This window comes from Eschrichtius robustus, chromosome 8 (assembly GCF_028021215.1).
Source record: "Eschrichtius robustus isolate mEscRob2 chromosome 8, mEscRob2.pri, whole genome shotgun sequence".
In the NCBI taxonomy this organism is placed as follows: Eukaryota; Metazoa; Chordata; class Mammalia; order Artiodactyla; family Eschrichtiidae; genus Eschrichtius; species Eschrichtius robustus.
Genome location: NC_090831.1, coordinates 112,206,328 through 112,227,277, shown reverse-complemented (window position 1 = coordinate 112,227,277; position 20,950 = coordinate 112,206,328). Strand labels below are relative to the sequence as shown.

At 38.4% G+C, this 20,950-nt stretch overlaps 1 pseudogene; it reads right to left on the bottom strand.

Moving 5' to 3' along the window:
- Nucleotides 1-3,734: 3,734 nt before the first annotated feature.
- LOC137768167 (cytosolic carboxypeptidase 3-like) overlaps nt 3,735-20,950 on the bottom strand; it is a 61,449-nt pseudogene continuing 44,233 nt past the window's right edge.

Below are 20,950 nucleotides of genomic sequence, written 5' to 3'. Positions count from 1 at the left end.
TTCCCTCATGTGGCCCTGCCATCTCGGCACAAGTCATCTTCAGAACTGTGGTTACCTCTGTAGAGGGAGTACTTCATTCTATCAGCTGACTTTGCTATCTTTTATTTCTTTAAACAATATCTCACTCTCCTAGTATCTCTCTAGTAGATTCAGGCCCAGAGCCTCTTTTGTCCATCACGCAGGACTCGGACATGAACAGTTCTTTCCACACAAATTTTTCCCAAAGAAGAAAGGATAGAACCATCTGCAGAGACTGGTCTGGGAATCCTGGAGGGTGCCAGGGTTTGGGCCAGTGGTCTACCTAGGAATGTGGAGAATAGAGGCTCTTACCAGGCTTGGAGGTGAGGGGTGAAGATGGCCAAATGCTTGATGAAATACTTGTTTCTTTGTTTATAGTTTATTTATTTGAAAGAGAAATTGCCAATTAGGAGTTTATAACATGTTTCTGAAAGTAGAGAATTCAGCTATGATAGTACAGAAGGAGATCTTTGTATGGAAAAAATGACTTAAGTAAGCCCCTTTTATATGCAGAAAGGATGCTCACCCTTCCGGGATAAAAACGAAATATAACTTTTTTTGGTGATGGTGGGCAGATCGTCCTTATCTTAAAGCCTCATTACAAAAGAACAGTTTAATGATGTCAGGATGAAAGCTCCAGAGTTAGTGTATGTCTTTTTCTCCTATTATAAAGCCCTTCTGCCTGGGTCAGTAGCATCAGTGCCGACTCAGGAACCCAGGCTCCATGAGGCATCACTGCTGTCATGTGTGGAGAACCAAAGGTGACATAGAATCTGGGTCCTGTCTGCAAAGAGGATGGGGTCACAGCACATACTCAGCCCTCCTATCACAGTGGTCTCTGATTTTAAAGGATTTTTTTTTTTTTTTTTTTTTTGGCTGGACATGGAATTCAGGTTTGTCAACACCACACTGTCTTGATTAATGTAGCTTTATAGGTAAGTCTTTTAAGTCTTGTAGTCAGATAATATCAATCCCCTGACTTCTTCTTCCCTTTCAGTATTGTGTTGGTTATTCTGAATCTTTAATCTTTTTTTTTAAAAAAGAATAAATTTATTTATTTATTTATTTTTGTCTGGGTTGGGTCTTCATTGCTGCGTGCAGGCTTTCTCTAGTTGCGGTGTGCGGTGGCTACTCTTCATTGTGGTGCGTGGGCTTCTCATTGTGGTGGCTTCTCTTGTTGGAGAGCATGGGCTCTAGGCGCACGGGCTTCAGTAGTTGTGGCACGTGGGCTCAGCAGTTGTGGCATGCGGGCTTCAGTAGTTGTGGCTCACAGGCTCTAGAGTGCCGGCTCAGTAGTTGTGGCGCACAGGCTTAGTTGCTCCACAGCATGTGGGATCTTCCCAGACCAGGGATCAAACCCATGTCCTCTGCATTGGCAGGCGGATTCCCAACCACTGCGCCACTGGGGAAGTCCTAATCCTTCTATATAAACTTCAGAATCAAGTTTGTTGACAATTTGCTAGAATTTTGATTGGGATTTCTTTGACTCTATAGATCAAGTTGGGAAGAACCGACATCTCGACAGTAGTGAGTCTTCTTATCCATGTACATGGACTGTCTCTCCATTTATTTAGATCTTTGATTTCTTTCATCAGAGTTTTGCAGTATTCCTCATATAGATCTTGAACATATTTGATTTATACCTAAGTATTTGAATTTTTGGTGCCAATGTAAATGGTACTGTGTTTTTCATTTCAAATTACAGGATTCATTGCTGGTATATAAGATAGCAATTTACTTTGGTATATTAACTTTGTATCTTGCAACCTTGCTATAATTGCTTATTACTTCCAGCAGGTTTTTTTTTGTTGTTGTTGATTCTTTGGGATTCTCTGCATAGATAATCATGTATTCTGTGAACAAATACAGTTTTATTTCTTCCTTTTATTTCCTTGTCTTAATGAATTACCTAGGGCTTCCAGTACGATGTTGAATAGGAATGGGAGAGCAGATACCTTTGCCTTGCTTCTGATCTTAACAGGGCAGTATCTTGTTTCATCATTAAGTGTGATCGTGAGTTGAAGATTTTTTGGTAGATATTCTTTATCAAATTGAGGAAGTTTCCCTCCATTCTTAATTTGCTGAGAGTTTTTAATCATGAATGGGTGTGGGATTTTGTCAAACTCTTTTTCTGTATCTATTGATGTTATCATATAATTTTTCTTCCTTATTCTGTTGATGTGATGGATTATATTGATATCTGAATGTTAAACCAGCTGTGAATACCTAGAATAAAGCTGACTTGACTGTGGTGTATAATTATTTTTATACATTATTGACTTCTGTTTCTAATATTTTGTTGAGTATTTTTGCATCTGTGATCACAAGAGATATTGGTAATTTTCCTTTCTTATAATGTTTTGTCTGGTTTTAGCATTAGGGTAATGCTGGCCCCATAGAATATGTTAGGAAGTAGTCCTTCTGCTTCTGTCTTCTGGAAGAGATTGTAGACAATTGGTATAATTTCTTTCTTAAATTCTTGGTAGAATTCATCAGTGAACTCATCTGGGCCTGGTGATTTCTCTTTTGGCAGGTTATTATTATTATTTTAAAATATTTGTTTATTTGGGGGCACCAGCTCTTAGTTGCAGCACGTGGGATCTCCACTGCCTGATCCTCATTAGCCTCATCCTGTAATGGGTGCCACTGTTGACCTGCAACTACAGGCTGATTGACTGTTTTCTCACCGCATCCCTCTCGACTTATTTGCCTGACATACCTGTTTCTCTGCAGTGTCCTTTAGGAATCTCACCAGTACTCACTGTCTTATGAGTGACAAACTGTGAGGTGCTCCACTTGCTTTCACATTGAATAAATGGCTGGAGCTCTAACAGAAACTGCACGTCTAATCTTTTACACTTTTGCTAAATTTTGAGAAGTAAAATGACTACTTAAACAGTAATCTGTGCATTTTTGTGCCATTTTGTGTCAAACTTTTCCTCTGTGCAATTAGCATCTATTAATATGTAGTATTTTCTCTAATTATTGGAGATACACAACTTAGTACTTTACTATGCACTGTCTTATTCTGCAATTATTTTAGTCATGTATGTTTTACATGTACAATTATACAGTAGTAAAAATACATGAATGTCTTTTATTTTTTATTTATTTATTTATTTTTTAATTAATTAATTTATTTATTTTTGGCTGTGTTGGGTCTTCGTTTCTGTGGGAGGGCTTTCTCTAGTCGCAGCGAGTGGGGACTACTCTTCATCGCGGTGCGCGGGCCTCTGACTGTCGCGGCCTCTCTTGTTGTGGAGCACAGGCTCCAGACGCGCAGGCTCAGTAGTTGTGGCTCACGGGCCTAGTTGCTCCGCAGCATGTGGGATCTTCCCAGACCAGGGCTCAAACCCGTGTCCCCTGCATTGGCAGGCAGATTCTCAACCACTGTGCCACCAGGGAAGCCCAGGAATGTCTTTTATATCACTAGTGGTTTCTAACGCACTGCAGACACGATGTTTGTTGACTGATTCATTAAAGTGCCTAGTAGGGACATTAATGTCAGTGATAGTACATGTCATTCCTTCTCTGAGGTCTTAGTCTTTTGGTGTTGTATGAATAAGTCATTTCAGAAGAAATCAAAAGTTCAGAGATTTTTTTTTCATCTTGAGAAAAATTAAATATAAATATCGAAGTGATTTTTAATTTTGTATATTTCCTCTGGATTTCCTTTTAGCTCTCTGAAAGATGTTCCAACTAAAGAAGATGGGATATCTAAAATCTGTAGTTTAGTACATGCACATGAACATGTAGGGGATGAGATAGGGATAGAAGGACCGGGAGGGCTTTTCTTTTTCTTTCTTTTCTTTTTCATTTTACTGTGTAAGCGTATGTTATCTTTCATCCACAGTTTTCAAAAAGCAGCGTAAAGCTAGATTATTTGTCCCTTTGCAATTTCAAACGAAAGGTGGGTTGTCCATCCTTCTTTTTTGGTTGCTCTCCCTTATTTTTAGTTGGATGGGGGGCTGTTTGCATAGAGTCTTGCTGGTTGGATTCTTCAGTTTGCAGACTCTTGTCTGCATCCTTCTCAGAACTTGAGGGAGTAGTCTCCCATTTGCTGCTGATAGGTTTCACATATTTAGTCTTTGTGGCCTTGACTCGAGAATGTTTTTTCCTCTTCTTGGGCCCTTTGAGAGGTGACAAACTTTCAAATGACTTCTGGGACACAGACTGGAGCCATTCTGAGGAGCTTACCATAAGAGTCCTTTGGCTTATCAAAGGGGCATTTCTGGGTGGTGTCCAAGATGTGCTGTATTTCTTTATGTAAGTAGATGGGTTTAGTCTAGGAAAGAAATGAAATATGTGAGTTTTTGCCCAATATGTACCATAAGTATTTGTAGTCCTTAGGTATTGTCATAGTATAAATCTTTTTTTTTTTCCTTTTGGTGAAAAAAGGAAAAAATCAATATTGCTGATTTTTTCCTTCCATTCTCCCTTAAGACTCTTACCTTTATTTCTGTGGGAATGATCTAACTTCACTTCTGGTCATGAATTTTCAGCACTACTCCAATCTTGTATTTCTAAATGCCTAGAGGATATGTTTATTTGGATACCTGCCCTGACCCCAGGCTTCCTAATATAACGGCCATTCTGGGCCTTAGCTCCTTACTTATGCATCTAGTTGAAGGAAATGTTCTCTAAAATTCTACTTTGCTCTAAAAATCTACTTTGTTTATTCCGTTAGAATCAACTCAGCATACATGCTCTAAGTTTTTTCCCCCCTGTAGTCAGTAAAGGGATCGATACGAGTCCAAGAGAGGGAAGTTCTCCTCGAGAGGGAGGTTTTATAAATTACTAATTGTCGCTACCTAAAATCTCTCAGTTTTTCTTTAGAATTCCATTTTTTAACCACAGAATATCAACAGTATTTTTAATTAAACTCTTAAGTTTGAGATAATTGTAGACCCACCTACAGTTGTAAGAAATAATATAGAGAGATGTAATGTACTCTCCACCCAGTTTCCCCTAAATGTAATATCTTGCAAAACTGTAAACAGTAACACAATCAGGATATTGCTGTAGATATAGTCAAGATACAGAACAGTCCCCTCATGTTTCCCTTTTACTGTCATACCTACTTTCCTCCTTCCTTATCCCCTCCTTAATTCCTGCCAGTCAGTCTGTTGTCCAAATTACATAATTTTGTTATTTCGAGAATGTGGTTACCATATGTAACCTTTTGCGATTGGCTTTTTTCACCCAGCATAACTCTCTGGAGACTCATCCAGGTTATTTTGTGTATCAGTAGTTCATTCGTCATTATTGCTGAGTAGTAGTTCATGGCATGGATGTACCAGTTTGTTTAATGATTCATCCATTGAAGGACATGCGGATTGTTGCCAGTTTATGGCTGTTACAAATAGAGCTGCTATAAACGTTTGTGTGCAGGTTTGTCAACATAAGTCTTCATTCCTCTGGGATTAATGCTCAGGAGAGCAATTGCTGGGTCATATGGTTGTTATATATTTGGTTTTAAAGAAACTGCCAAGCTATTTTCTGGAGTGACTGTACCATTTTAGATTCCTACCAGCAGTATGTGAGTAACCCAGTTTCTTTGCATCCTCATCAGCATTTGGTGTTCTCACTATTTTTTATTATAGCCATTCTGATAGGTGTGTGGTGATATCTCATTGTGGTTTTCATTGCATTTCCCTAATGGCTAATGATGTGGAACATCTTTTCATGGCTTATGTGCCATCTGTATATTCTGTATGGTGAAATATCAATTCATGTCTTTTGCCCATTTTCTAAATGAACTATTTGTTTTCTTACTGTTGAGTTTTTTTTCCTACTTGTGTGTTTTATGTTATTTTTATTATTATTATTTTATTTTTATTTTTTAAATTGAAGTATAGTTGATTTACAGTGTGTTAGTTTCTGGTGTACAGAAAGTGATTCAGTTATACATATATATATTGTTTTCATAGTCTATTATGGCTTATTACAGAATATTGAATATAGTTCCTTGTGCTATACAGTGGGACCTTATTGTTTATTTATTTTATATATAGTAGTTTGTATCTGCTAATCCCAAACTCCTAATTTATCTCTCCCCCACTCCCTTTCCACTTTAGCAACCGTAAGTTTGTTTTCTGTGTTTGTGAGTCTAGTTCTCTTTCATAAATAAGTTCATTTGTATCATTTTAGATTCCACATATAAGTGATATCATATGGTATTTGTCTTACTCTTCCTGACTTCACTTAGTATGATAATCTCTAGATCCATCCATGTTGCTGCAAATGGCATTATTTCATTATTTTTATGGCTGAGTAATATTCCATTGTATATATGTACCACATCTCCTTTATCCATTCATCTGTTGATGGACATTTGGTTGCTTCCATGTCTTGGCTATTTTAAATAGTGTTGCTCTGAATATTGGGGTGCATGTATCTTTTCAAATTAGAGTTTTTTCTGGATATATGCCCAGGAGTGGGATTGCTGGATCATATGGCAACTCTATTTTTAGTTTTTTAAGGAACCTCCATACTGTTTTCCATTGTGGCTGCACCAATTTACATTCCCACCAACAGTGTAGGAGGGTTCCTTTTTTCTCCACACCTTCTCCAGCCTTTATTATTTGTAGGCTTTTTTGATTAGTATGTGTCTCGGTGTGTTCCTCCTTGGGTTTATATTTTATGGGACTCTCTGCGCTTCCTGGACTTGGGTGACTATTTCCTTTCCCATGTTAGGGAGGTTTTTGACTATAATCTCTTCAAATATTTTCTCAGGCCCTTTCTCTTTTTCTTCTTCTTCTGGGACCCCTGTAATTCAAATGTTGGTGCATTTAATGTTGTCCCAGAGGTCTTTGAGACTGTCCTCATTTCTTTTTGTTCTTTTTTCTTTATTCTGTTCCATGGAGAATTATACTAATTCTCTCAATCCTGGAGAATGTTCCATGTGCACTTGAAAAGAACGTGTATTCTGTGTGTGTGTGTGGTTTTTTTTTTTGGATGTAATGTCCTGAAAATATCAATTAAGTCTAACTGTTCTATTGTATCATTTAGGATCTCTGTTGCCTTATTTGTTTGACATTTGGAAGATATGTCCATTGATGTCAGTGGGGTATTAAAGTATCCTACTATTATTATATCCCCGTCAATTTCTTACTTTATGTCTGCTGCTATTTGTTTTATGTATTTAGGTGCTCCTGTGTTGGGTGCATGTATGTTAATGAGTGCAATATCCTCTTCTTGTATTGATCCCTTTATCATTATATAATGTCCTTTATTGCCTTTCTTTATGGCCTTTGTTTTAAAGTCTATTTTGTCTGATATGAGTATTGCTACCCTTGTTTTCTTGTCATTTCCATTTACATGAAATTTCCTTTTCCATCACCTCACTTTAATCTGTGTGTGTCTTTCACCCTAAAGTGAGTCTTTTGTAGGCAGCATATTATAGGTTATGTTTTATTATTCAGTCTGCCACTCTGTGTCTTTTGATTGGAGCATTTAGTCTATTGACATTTAAGCTAACTTTTTTAAAGGATTTTCTATTATTTGTTTATTTATTTATTTTTGGCTGCATCGGGTCTTAGTTGCGGTATGGGATCTTCATTGAGGCACGTGGAATCTTTCGTTGTGGCACGTGGAATCTTTCGTTGTGGCACACAGGCTTCTCTCTAGTTGTGGCGTGCAGGTTTTCTCTCTCTAGTTATGGCGTGCAGGCTCCAGGGTGCGTGGGCTCTGTAGTTGTGGCGCATGGGTTCCAGAGTGTGTGGGCTCTGTAGTTTGCGGCACGCAGGCTCTCTAGTTGAGGCCCAGGAGCTCAGTAGTTGTGGTGTGTGGGCTTAGTTGCCCTGCAGCATGTGGGATCTTAGTTCTCTGACTAGGGATCGATCCCACGTCCCCTGCATTGGAAGGCGGATTCTTTACCCCTGGACCACCAGGGAAGTCCCTAAGGTAATTATTGATAGTTATGCATTTACTGCCATTTTAAACCTTGTTTTCCAGTTGATTTTGTATTTCTTCTTTATTCCTTTCTTTTTCTTTTTGTTTTTCCTTTTGTGGTTTGATGGTTTTCTTTTATATTATGCTTTTGCTCTATTCTTTTTGGTTTTTGGGAATCTATTTTAAGTTTTTGATTTGTGGTTACCCTGATTTTCAAGAATGATAACCCATTACTATATCTACTTGCTTTAGACTGGTAGTCATATAGGCTCAAATACAATCTCAAAAAAAATCTACATTTTCTTACTTCCCTCCCGCACATTCTATGGTTTTGATGTCCTCTTTTACATCTTCATATTGATCCTTTTGCTATTCATTGTAGTTATAATCACTTTCACATATACAAATTAAAAAAAATTTTTTTTCTATCTGATCTGTATACTGACTTATTTAAGTGATTGACTTTCCAATTGCGTTTATCTCTTTCCTATAGATTCTTCTTTTCTATTTAGAGAAGACCTTTCAATATTTCTTTTAGCGTAGGTTTAGTATTCTTCTAATTTTTGCTTGTCTGAGAAATTTTTTTTTCCCTTTGGATTTTTAATTTTTATTTATTTATTTATTTATTTTAACACCTTTATTGGTATAATTGCTTTACAATGTTGTGTTAATTTCTGCTGTATAACAAAGTGAATCAGCTATATGTATACGTATATACCCATATAACCATATCCCCTCCCTCTTGCATCTCCCTCCCACCCTCCCTATCCCACCCCTCTAGGTGGTCACAAAGCATGGAGCTGATCTCCCTGTGCTATGCAGCTGCTTCCCACTAGCTATCTATTTTACATTTGGTATTTATATATGTCAGTGCCAGTCTCTCACTTTGTCCCAGCTTACCCTTCCCCCTTCCCATGTCAAGTCCATTCTCTACGTCTGTGTCTTTATTCCTGTCCTGCCCCTAGGTTCTTCAGAACCTTTTTTTTTTTTTTTAGATTCCATATATATGTGTTAGCATATGGTTTTTGTTTTTCTGACTTACTTCACTCTGTATGACCAACTCTAGGTCCATCCACCTCACTACAAATAACTCAATTTTGTTTCTTTTTATGGCTGAGTAATAGTCCATTGTATATATGTGCCATATCTTCTTTATCCATTCATCTGTCGATGGGCATTTAGGTTGCTTCCATGACCTGGCTATTGTAAATAGAGCTGCAATGAATATTGTGGTACGTGACTCTTTGAATTATGGTTTTCTCAGGGTATATGCTCAGTAGTGGGATTGCTGGGTTGTATGGTAGTTCTACTTTTAGTTTTATAAGGAACCTCCATACTGTTCTCCATAGTGGCTGTATCAATTTACATTCCCACCAGCAGTGCAAGAGGGTTCCCTTTTCTCCACACCCTCTCCAGCATTTATTGTTTGTAGATTTTTTGATGATGGCCATTCTGACCGCTGTGAGGGGATACCTCATTGTAGTTTTGATTTGCATTTCTCTAATGATTAGTGATGTTGAGCATTCTTTCATATATTTGTTGGCTATCTGTATATCTTCTTTGGAGAAATGTCTGTTTAGGTCTTCTGCCCATTTTTGGATTGGGTTGTTTGTTTTTTTGATATTGAGCTGCATGAGCTGCTTGTAAATTTTGGAGATTAATCCTTTGTCAGTTGCTTCATTTGCAAATATTTTCTCCCATTCTGAGGGTTGTCTTTTGGTCTTGTTTATGTTTTCCTTTGCTATGCAAAAGCTTTTAAGTTTCATTAGGTCCCATTTGTTTATTTTTGTTTTTATTTCCATTTCTCTAGGAGGTGGGTCAAAAAGGATCTTGCTGTGATTTATGTCATAGAGTGTTCTGCCTATGTTTTCCTCTAAGAGTTTTATATTGTCTGGCCTTACATTTAGGTCTTTAATCCATTTTGAGTTTATTTTTGTGTATGGTGTTAGAGTGTGTTCTAATTTCGTTCTTTTACATGTAGCTGTCTAGTTTTCCTAGCACCACTTATAGAAGAGGCTGTCTTTTCTCCATTGTATACTCTTGCCTCCTTTATCAAAGATAAGGTGACCGTATGTGTGTGGGTTTATCTCTGGGCTCTCTCTCCTGTTCCATTGATCTATATTTCTGTTTTTGTGCCAGTACCATACTGTCTTGATTACTGTAGCTTTGTAGTATAGTCTGAAGTCAGTGAGCCTGATTCCTCCAGCTCCATTTTTCTTTCTCAAGATTGCTTTGGTTATTCGGGGTCTTTTGTGTTTCCATACAGATTGTGAAATTTTTTGTTCTAGTTCTGTGAAAAATGCCATTGGTAGTTTGATAGGGAGTGCATTGAATCTGTAGATTGCTTTGGGTAGTATAGTTATTTTCACAATGTTGATTCTTCCAATCCAAGAACATGGTATATCTCTCCATCTGTTTGTATCATCTTTAATTTCTTTCATCAGTGTCTTATAGTTTTCTGCATACAGTTCTTTTGTCTCCTTAGGTAGGTTTATTCCTAGGTATTTTATTCTTTTTGTTGCAGTGGTAAATGGGAGGGTTTCCCTAATTTCTCTTTCAGATATCTCATCAATACTGTATAGGAGTGCCAGAGATTTCTGTGCATTAATTTTGTATCCTTCTACTTTACGAAATTCATTGATTAGCTCTAGTAGTTTTCTGGTAGCATCTTTAGGATTCTCTATGTATAGTATCATGTCATCTGCAAAGAGTGACAGTTTTACTTCTTCTTTTCTGATTTGTATTCCTTTTATTTCTTTTTCTTCTCTGATGGCTGTGGCTAAAACTTCCAAAACTATGTTGAATAATAGTGGTGAGAGTGGGCAACCTTGTCTTGTTCCTGATCTTAGTGGAAATGGTTTCAGTTTTTCACCATTGAGAACGATGTTGGCTGTGGGTTTGTCATATATGGTCTTTATTATATTGAGTAAGTTCCCTCTATGCCTACTTTCTGGAGGGTTTTTATCATAAATCGTTGTTAAATTTTGTCAAAAGCTTTTTCTGCATCTATTGATATTATCATATGGTTTTTATCCTTCAATTTGTTGATATGGTGTATCACATTGATTGATTTGCATATATTGAAGAATCCTTGCATTCCTGGGATAAACCCCACTTGATCATGGTGTATGATCCTTTTAATGTGCTCTTGGATTATGTTTGCTAGTATTTTGTGGAGGATTTTTGCCCCTATGTTGATCAGTGATATTGGCCTGTACTTTTCTTTCTTTGTGACATCTTTGTCTGGTTTTCGTATCAGGGTGATGATGGCTTCCTAGAATGAGTTTGGGAGTGTTCCTCCCTCTTCTATATTCCGGAAGAGTTTTAGAAGGATAGGTGTTAGCTCTTCTCTAAATGTTTGATAGGATTTGCCTGTGAAGCCATCTGGTCCTGGGCTTTTGTTTGCTGGAAGATTTTTAATCACAGTTTCAATTTCAGTGCTTGTGATTGTTCTGTTTATATTTTCCATTTCTTCCTGGTTCAGTCTTGGAAGGTAGTGCTTTTCTAAGAATTTGTCCATTTCTTCCAGGTTGTCCATTTTATTGGCATATAGTTGGTTGTAGGAATCTCTCACGATCCTTTGTATTTCTGCCGTGTCAGTGGTTACTTCTCCTTTTTCATTTCTAATTCTATTGATTTGAGTCTTCTCCCTTTTTTTCTTGATGAGTCTGGCTAATGGTTTATCAATTTTGTTTATCTTCTGAAAGAACCAGCTTTTAGTTTTATTGATCTTTGCTATCATTTCCTTCATTTCTTTTTCATTTATTTCTGATCTGATCTTTATGATTTCTTTCCTTCTGCTAACTTTGGGGTTGTTTTTGTTCTTCTTTCTCTAATTGCTTTAGGTGTATGTTTGGTTGTTTTTTTGAGATTTTTCTTTTTTCTTGAGGTAGGATTGTATTGCTGTAAAGTTCCCTCTTAGAACTGCTTTTGCTGCATCCCATACGTTTTGGGTCGTCGTGTTTTCATTGTCATTTGTTTCTAGGTATTTTTTGATTTCCTCTTTGATTTCTTCAGTGATATCTTGGTTAGTTAGTAGCGTATTGTTTAGCCTCCATGTGTTTGTACTTTTTACAGTTTTTTTCCTATAATTGATATCTAGTCTCATAGCGTTGTGATCAGAAAGGATACTTGATACGATCTCAATTTTCTTAAATTTACCAAGGCTTGATTTGTGACCCAAGATATGATCTATCCTGGAGAATGTTCCATGAGCTCTTGAGAAGAAGGTGTAGTCTGTTGTTTTTGGATGGAATGTCCTATAAATATCAATTAAGTCCATCTTGTTTAATATGTCATTTAAAGCTTGTGTTTCCTTATTTATTTTCATTTTGGATGCTCTGTCTGTTGGTGAAAGTGGGGTGTTAAAGTCCTCTACTATGATTGTGTTACTGTCGATTTCCCCTTTTATGGTTGTTAGCATTTGCCTTATGTATTGAGGTGCTCCTATGTTGGGTGCATAAATATTTACAATTGTTATATCTTCTTGTTGGATTGATCCCTTGATCATTATGTAGTGTCCTTCTTTGTCTCTTGTAATAGTCTTTGTTGTAAAGTCTATTTTGTCTATGAGAATTGCTACTCCAGCTTTCTTTTGATTTCCATTTGCATGGAATATCTTTTTCCGTCCCCTCACTTTCAGTCTGCACGTCTCCCTAGGTCTGAAGTGGGTCTCTTGTAGACAGCATATATACGGGTCTTGTTTTTGTATCCATTCAGCCAGTCTGTGTCTTTTGGTGGGAGCATTTAATCCATTTACATTTAAGGTAATTATTGATATGTATGTTCTTATTACCATTTTCTTAATTGTTTTGGGTTTGTTTTTGTAGGTCTTTTCCTTCTCTCGTGTTTCCTGCCTAGAGAAGTTCCTTTAGCATTTGTTGTAAAGCTGGTTTGGTGGTGCTATATTCTCTTAGCTTTTGCTTGTCTGTAAAGGTTTTAATTTCTCTGTCGAATCTGAATGAGATCCTTGCTGGGTAGAGTAATCTTGGTTGTAGGTTTTTCCCTTTCATCACTTTAAATATGTCCTGCCACTCCCTTCTGGCTTGCAGAGTGCTGAAAGATCAGTTGTCAACTTTATGGGGATTCCCTTGTATGTTATTTCTTGCTTTTTGCTTGCTGCTTTTAATATTTTTTTTTGTATTTAATTTTTGATAGTTTGATTAATATGTGTCTTGGCGTGTTTCTCCTTGGATTTATCCTGTATGGGACTCTGCACTTCGTGGACTTGATTGACTGTTTCCTTTCCCATATTAGGGAAGTCTTCAACTATAATCTCTTCAAGTATTTTTTGAGCCCTGTCTTTTTCTCTTCTTCTGGGACCCCTATCATTTAAATGTTGATGTGTTTAATGTTGTCCCAGAGGTCTGTGAGACTGTCCTCAATTCTTTTCATTCTTTTTTCTTTGTTCTGTTCTGTGGTAGTTATTTCCACTATTTTATCTTTCAGGTCACTTATCCGTTCTTCTGCCTCAGTTATTCTGCTATTGATTCCTTCTAGAGAATTTTTAATTTAATTTATTGTGTTGTTCATCATTGTTTGTTTGCTCTTTAGTTCTTCTAGGTCCTTGTTAAACGTTTCTTGTATTTTCTCCATTCTATTTCCAAGATTTTGGATCATCTTTGCTATCATTACTCTGAATTCTTTTTCAGGTAGACTGCCTGTTTCCTCTTCATTTGTTTGGTCTGGTGGGTTTTTACCTTGCTCCTTCATCTGCTGTGTATTTCTCTGTCTTCTCATTTTGCTTAACTTACTGTGTTTGGGGTCTTCTTTTCACAGGCTGCAGGTTCGTAGTTCCTGTTGGTTTTGGTTCTGCCCCCAGTGGGTAAGGTTGGTTCAGTGGCTTGTGTAGGTTTCCTGGTGGAGGGGACTGGTGCCTGCGTTCTGGTGGATGAGGTTGGATTTTGTCTTTCTGGCGGGCGGGTCTGCATCCAGTGGCGTGTTTTGGGGTGTCTGTGACCTTATTATGAGTTTAGGCAGCCTCTCTGCTAATGCATGGGGTTGTGTTCCTGTCTTGCTAGTTGTTTGGCATGGGGTGTCCAACACTGTAGCTTGCTGGTCGTTGAGTGGAGCTGGGTCTTAGTGTTGAGATGGATATCTCTGGGAGAGTTTTCGCCGTTTGATATTACGTGGATCTGGGAGGTCTCTGGTGGACCAATGTCCTGAACTCGGTTCCCTCACCTCAGAGGCACAGGCCTGATGCCCGGCTGGAGCACCAAGAGCCTTTCATCCACACGGCTCAGAATAAAAGGGAGAAAGAAAGAAAGAGAGGGAGAGGGAGGAAAAATAAAATAAATTTATTAAAATAATAAATTAAAAAATTGTTATTAAAAGTAAAAATATTAAAATGTAATAAAAAAAAAAGAAAGAAAGAAGAGAGCAACCAAACCAAAAAACAAATCCACCAATGATAACAAGTGCTAAAAACTATACTGAAAAAAAAAACAACAAAAAACCAGACAGATAGAACCCTAGGACAAATGGTAAAAGCAAAGCTATACAGACAAAAGCACACAAAGAAGCATACACATACACACTCACAAAAGGAGAAAAAGGAAAATATATATATATCATTGCTCCCAAAGTCCACCGCCTGAATTTTGGGATGATTCGTTGTTTATTCAGGTATTCCACAGATGCAGGGTACATCAGGTTGATTGTGGAGATTTAATCCGCTGCTCCTGAGGCTGCTGGGAGAGATTTCCCTTTCTCTTCTTTGTTTGCACAGCTCCTGGGGTTCAGCTTTGGATTTGGCCTCACCTCTGCCGTGTAGGTCGCCTGTGGGCATCTGTTCCCGCTCAGACAGGGTGGGGTTAAAGAAGCAGCTGATTAGGGGGCTCTGGCTCACTCAGGCGGTGGGGAGGGAGAGGTATGGAATGCCGGGCGAGCCTGCAGTGGCAGAGGCCGGCATGACGTTGTAACCGCCTGAGGCATGCCATGTGTTCTCCTGGGCAAGTTGTCCCTGGATCATGGGACCCTGGCAGTGGCGGGCTGCACAGGCTCCCAGGAGGGGAGGTGTGGAGAGTGTCCTGTGCTCGCACACAGGCTTCTTGGTGGCTGCAGCAGCAGCGTTAGCATCTCATGCCCATCTCTGGGGTCTGCACTGATAGCCACGGCTCGTGCCCATCTCTGGAGCTCATTTAGGTGGTCCTCTGAATCCCCTCTCCTCGTGCACCCTGAAACAGTGGTCTCTTGCCTCTTAGGCAGGTCCAGACTTTTTCCCGGACTCCCTCCCAGCTAGCTGTGGCGCATCAGCCCCCTTCAGGCAGTGTTCACGCAGCCAACCCCAGTCCTCTCCCTGGGATCTGACCTCCGAAGCCGGAGCCTCAGCTCCCAGCCCCCACCTGCCCCAGCAGGTGAGCAGACAAGCCTCTCAGGCTGGTGAGTGCTGATCAGCACTCATCTTCTGTGTGGGAATCTCTCTGCTTTGCCCTCTGCACCCCTGTTGCTGGGCTCTACTCTGTGGCTCCGAAGCTTCCCCCCCGCCACACCCCCGTCTCCGTCAGTGAAGGGTCTTCCTAGCGTGTGGAAGCTTTTCCTCCTTCACAGCTCCCTCCCAGAGGTGCAGGTCCTGTCCCTATTCTTTTGTCTCTGTTTTTTCTTTTTTCTTTTGCCCTACCCAGGTATGTGGGGAGTTTCTTGCCTTTTGGGAAGTCTGAGGTCTGCTGCCAGTGTTCAGTAGGTGTTCTGTAGGAGTTGTTCCACATGTAGATGTATTTTTGATGTATTTGTGGGGAGGAAGGTGATCTCCACATCTTACTCCTCCACCATCTTGAAGGTCCTCCTGTCTGAGAAATTCTTGATCCCTTCTATTCTAAATGATAGTCTTGCTGGGTAGAGTATCCTAGGTTACAGGGTTTTCCCTTTCAGGACTTTGAATATATCATGCCACTCCCTTCTGACCCACAGAGTATCTGCAGAGAAATCAGCTGATAGTCTTATGGGGGATTCCTTGTAACTGACTCTGTTTTTATCTTGCTGTCTTTAGAATCTTTTATCTTTTAACTTTTGCCATTTTAATTATGCTATATCTTGGTGTGGGTCTGTTTGTGTTCATCTTGTTTGGGACCCTCTGTGCTTCCTGTACCTGGATATCTGTTTCCTTCTCTAGATTTCAGGAAATTTCAGCCATAATTTTTTTCAAGTACATTTTTGATCCCCTTTTGTCTTTCTTCTCCTTTTGGCATCCCTATTATGCATATATTGGAACACTTTATATTATCCCATAGGTCTCGTATACTGCTTTTTTTTTTTTTTCCATTGGTCTTTCTGTCCGCTGTTTTGATTGAGTGATTTCCATATTCTATCTTGCAGATCAATTATTCATTCTTCTGCGTTATTCAGTTTGCTATTTTATTGCCTTTACCTCAGCTTTTATCTTGGCAAATGCATTTTCTAATTTTACTTGGTTTCCCTTTATAGTTTCTAGTTCCTTTTTACAGTAATCTGCATTTCTATCAATAGCCTTTCTTAATTCCTTCAGTATTTTTATTACCTCCTTTTTGAACTCAGAGTCTAATAGACTAGATAGATCTATTTCATTGTTCTTTCAGGGTAAATTCTCTTGATATTTTAATTGGGAGTGGTTCCTCTGCTTCTTCATTTTACTTATATTCCTCTGACTCTGTGAGTTTAGGAGAAGCAATTATCTGTTGTGGTCCTGAATGGCTGTTTTTATGTGGGAGTGTCCTGTGTAGCTTGCATGAGTCTAATATTTTTGGTTTGAGGGCTGTTTTTAAATTTTTTCCAATATTATAGCTTGCTTTTTATCCTCTTAACGGTCTTTCAAAGGGCAAACGCTGTTATTTTGATAAATTCCAACTTATCAAGTTTTCTTTTATGGATCATGCTTTTTGTCCAGTTCTAGATTCTGAAGATTTTCTTTTTTTCTAAAAGTTTTATAGGTTCATGTTGTGCAGTTAAGTCCATGATCTATTTTGAGTTATTTTTTTGTATAAGGTATGAGTTTAGGTCAAGGTTCATTTATTTGGCCTGTGGATGTTTAATTGCTGCAGCAAGATTGGTTAAACAGGCTCTTTCTGCTCCATTGAGTTGCTTTTGCATTTCTGTCAAAACTAGTCAAGGATATTTGTATAGGGTCTGTTTCTTGGTTCTTTATTTGGTTCCATTGATATGTATGGCTATTCCTCTTCCCATACTATATTCTCTTAATTATTGTAGCTATATTAAAGGTCTTTAAATCAGATAGACTGATTCTTTCCATGTTATCTTTCTTTTTCAAAATTGTTTTTGCTATCTTAATGCCTTTGTATATATATTTTAGGATAATCTTTTCTATATCTACAAAAAGTCTTGCTGGGATTTTGATAGGAATTACATAAAACTTGTATATCAGTTTGGGAAGAACTGACATCTTTACTCAGTTGGGTTTTCTAATCCATGAACATGCTATGTGTGTCATTTTTCTGTTTTAAATTTCATCTCTTTATTATTCCCTTCCTTTTACTTGCTTTGGGTTTATTTTGCTCTTCTTTTTATAGGTTCTTACAGTTGGAGCTTATTGGTTTGAGATTTTTCCTCTTAATGTATGTGTTTAGTTCTATAAGTGTCCTTCCCAGCCCTGCTTTAGCTGCATCCCACAAATTTTGATATATTGTCTTCATTTTCATTCGTTTCAGTATATGTTTTTATTTCCTTTGAGACTCATGAATTGACTCATGAATTGTTCATAAGCATGTTGTATAATTTTCAAGTGTTCCTGAGTTTTTCTGTTATCTTTGTGCATTGATTTCTAGTTTGATGCCATTGTGGTAAGAGAATATGCTTTATATGATTTAAATTCTTTTAAATATGTAGAGGTTTGTTTTACGGCCAGGATATAGTCTATCTTGATATATGCTGCATGCATACTTGAAAAGAATGTGTATTCATCTGTTGTTGAGTGGAGTACACTATAAATGCAAATTAGATTTTGTTGGTCAGTGGTGTTGAATTCTTTTACATCCTTATTGCATTTCCATTTAGTGATTTGATCATTTGTGGATTTGTCTATTTCTCCTTTCAATTTTTGCTTCACATATTTTGTAGTTCTATAGTTTTGTGCATACACATATAAGATCACTGTGTGTTCTTAGTTGGTTGACCTTTTTATCGTTATATAACGTCCCTCTCTGTCTCTGGTAATTTTCTTTGCTCTGAAACCCACTTCGTCTTATATTAACATAGTCACTCCTGCTTTCATTTATTGTTTTCATGATATGTTGTCTTTTATCCTTATACTTTCAGCCTGCCTACACTGTCATATTTGAAATGAGTTTCTTGTGGACTGCATATCACTGGGTAATATTTTAAAATTCACCCTTCTAATCTCTGTCTTTTAATTGTTGTATTTAGACCATTTACATTTAATGTAGTTATTGTTATCTTAGGGCGTAAGCCTGCCTTTTTGTTTTGTTTTTTGTTTCTGTTTGTTCTCAGGTTTTTCTCATTGTTTTCTTTTTCCTGCCTTCCTGTGAATAATGTGAATATTTGGGGGAATTCCGTTTTTATTTATCTGTAGTGTTTTTGAGTGTATCTTTTTGAATAGGTTTTTGAGTGGTTACTCTAAATATTACATTACATATGAATAACTTATATCTCATGGTGTAATTTTACCAGTTTGAGTGGAGTGTAGATATCTTATCTCCCTTTATCTCCCTTTACCTTCTAATATTTATAATTGTCTTAAATATTTCCTTTATATACATTTAGAACCATATCAATGTTATAATTTTTGCTTCAATCATCAAAATATTTTACAAAACTCAAGAAGAGAAGGAAATCCCATTATATTTACCTGTACATTTTGTTCAGTATGTTACTTATTTCCTGATGTTCCTCCTTTAATTATTTTCTATCTGTTGAGAAAAATTCCATTAGCCATTCTTTTAGTGTAGGTCTTTTAGTGAAAAATTCTCTTAGTTTTCCTTCATCTCAGCATTTCTTGAGTTCTCCTTTATTTTTGCTGGGTGTAGGATTATGGGTTGACAGTTCCTTTCTTTCAATAATTGCAAACATTGTGCCACTTCTTCTAGCCTCCATAGTTTATTTTTTTTTCATATTTATTTATTTATGTATTTGGCTGCGCTGGGTCTTAGTTGTGGCACGTGGGATCTTTGTTGCCATGTGCAGGATCTTCATTGCAGCATGCAGACTCTTAGTAGCGGCATGTGAACTCTTAGTTGTGGCATGCATGTGGGATCTAGCTCCCTGACCAGGGATTGAACCTGGGCCCCTTGCATTGGGAGTGTGGAGTCTTAACCACTGGACCACCAGGGAAGTTCCATAGCCTCCATAGTTTTTGATGAGAAATCTAAAGTAATTCAAATTGTTTTCCCCTATAAATAAGGTGTCATTTTTCTCTGGCTGCTCCAAGAGTTTTTCTTTTTCTTTAGTTTTCAGAAGTTAAATTTTGGTGTATCGGGACTTCCCTGGTGGTGCAGTGGGTATGAATCTGCCTGCCAATGCAGGGGACACAGGTTCAATCCCTGGTCCAGGAAGATCCCACGTGCCGCGGAGCAGCTAAACCCGTGCATCACAACTGCTGAGCCTGCGCTCTAGAGCCCATGAGCCACAACTGCTGAGCCCAGGCACTGCAACTACTGAAGCCTGCATGCCTAGAGCCTGTGCTCTGCAACAAGAGAAGCCCGTACACAGCAACAAAGAGTAGCCCCCGCTCGCCGCAACTAGAGAAAGCACGTGTGCAACAACAAAGACCAACACAGCCAAAAAAAAAATTTTTTTTTTTGGTATATCTTGGCATGGATTTCTTTGGGTTTATCCTGTTAGTGGTTTGCTCAGCTTTTTGATCTGTAGGTTTATGTCTCTTGCCAAATTTGGAGTACCTTTGAGTACCTTCTCAGCCTTGCTGTTTTCTCCTCTCTTCCTGGGACTCTGATAATATGAATGTTAGATCTTGTTTTATAGTCCCACAGGTCTCTGAGGCTCTGTTCATTTTATTTCCAGTCTGTTTTCTCTCTGATGTTCAGGTTGGGTTATTTCTGTAGTTCTATCTCTTCCAGTTCATAGATTCTTTCCTCTGTCCCCTCAATTGTGCTGTAGAGTTCAGCCACTGAGCTTTTAATTTCAGTTATTGTGTTTTTCCATTCAAAAATTTCCCTTTGGTTCTTCTTATTACCTTCTATTTCTTTCTCTCCTTCTCTGTCTACCCGCCCCCACTTTTTTTTTTCCCTACTGAGGCTTCATATTTTCTTTCATTTTTTTTTTTTTTTTAAAGAAATTCACGTTCTTATTTATTTATTTATTTGATTGATTGATTGATTGATTGCTGTGTTGGGTCTTCGTTTCTGTGTGAGGGCTTTCTCTAGTTGTGGCAAGCGGGGACCACTCTTCATCGCGTTGCGCGGGCCTCTCACTATCGCGGCCTCTCTTGTTGCGGAGCACAGGCTCCAGACGCGCAGGCTCAGTAATTGTGGCTCACGGGCCCAGCTGCTCCGTGGCATGTGGGATCCTCCCAGACCAGGGCTCGAACCCGTGTCCCCTGCACTGGCAGGCAGACTCCCAACCACTGCGCCACCAGGGAAGCCCCCTTTCATTTGTTTTAAGTGTGTTCGTGTTTGTTGAAGCATTTTTTATCATGACTGTTTTAAAAATCTTTTTCAGAAAATTCTATCGTCACTGTCATCTCATTGTTTGCATTTACTGATTATTTTTTCTAATCAATTTTAATCTTCCTGGTTCTTGGTATGATGATTTATTTCTGATTAAAACATGGACATTCTCATATTATGTTATGAGACTCTGGATCTTATTTAAACCTTCTGTTTTAGCTGACTTTTTGTAACTGCTGTAGCAGGGGTGAGACCTCATTACTGACAGATGGAAGCAGAAGCCCAGGTTCCCCACTTGGACTCCACTGACACCAGAGGGGAGGAGCTTCTCATTCCTGCTGGACAGGTGTGGGAGTTTCATCTCCCCATGTAGCCTCCACTGATACCATGGTAGAGGTGGTCTCATTACTGCTGGGCATTGGTAAAAGTTCTGACTCTCCACTAGATCTACTCTGAGACCACCATAGTGG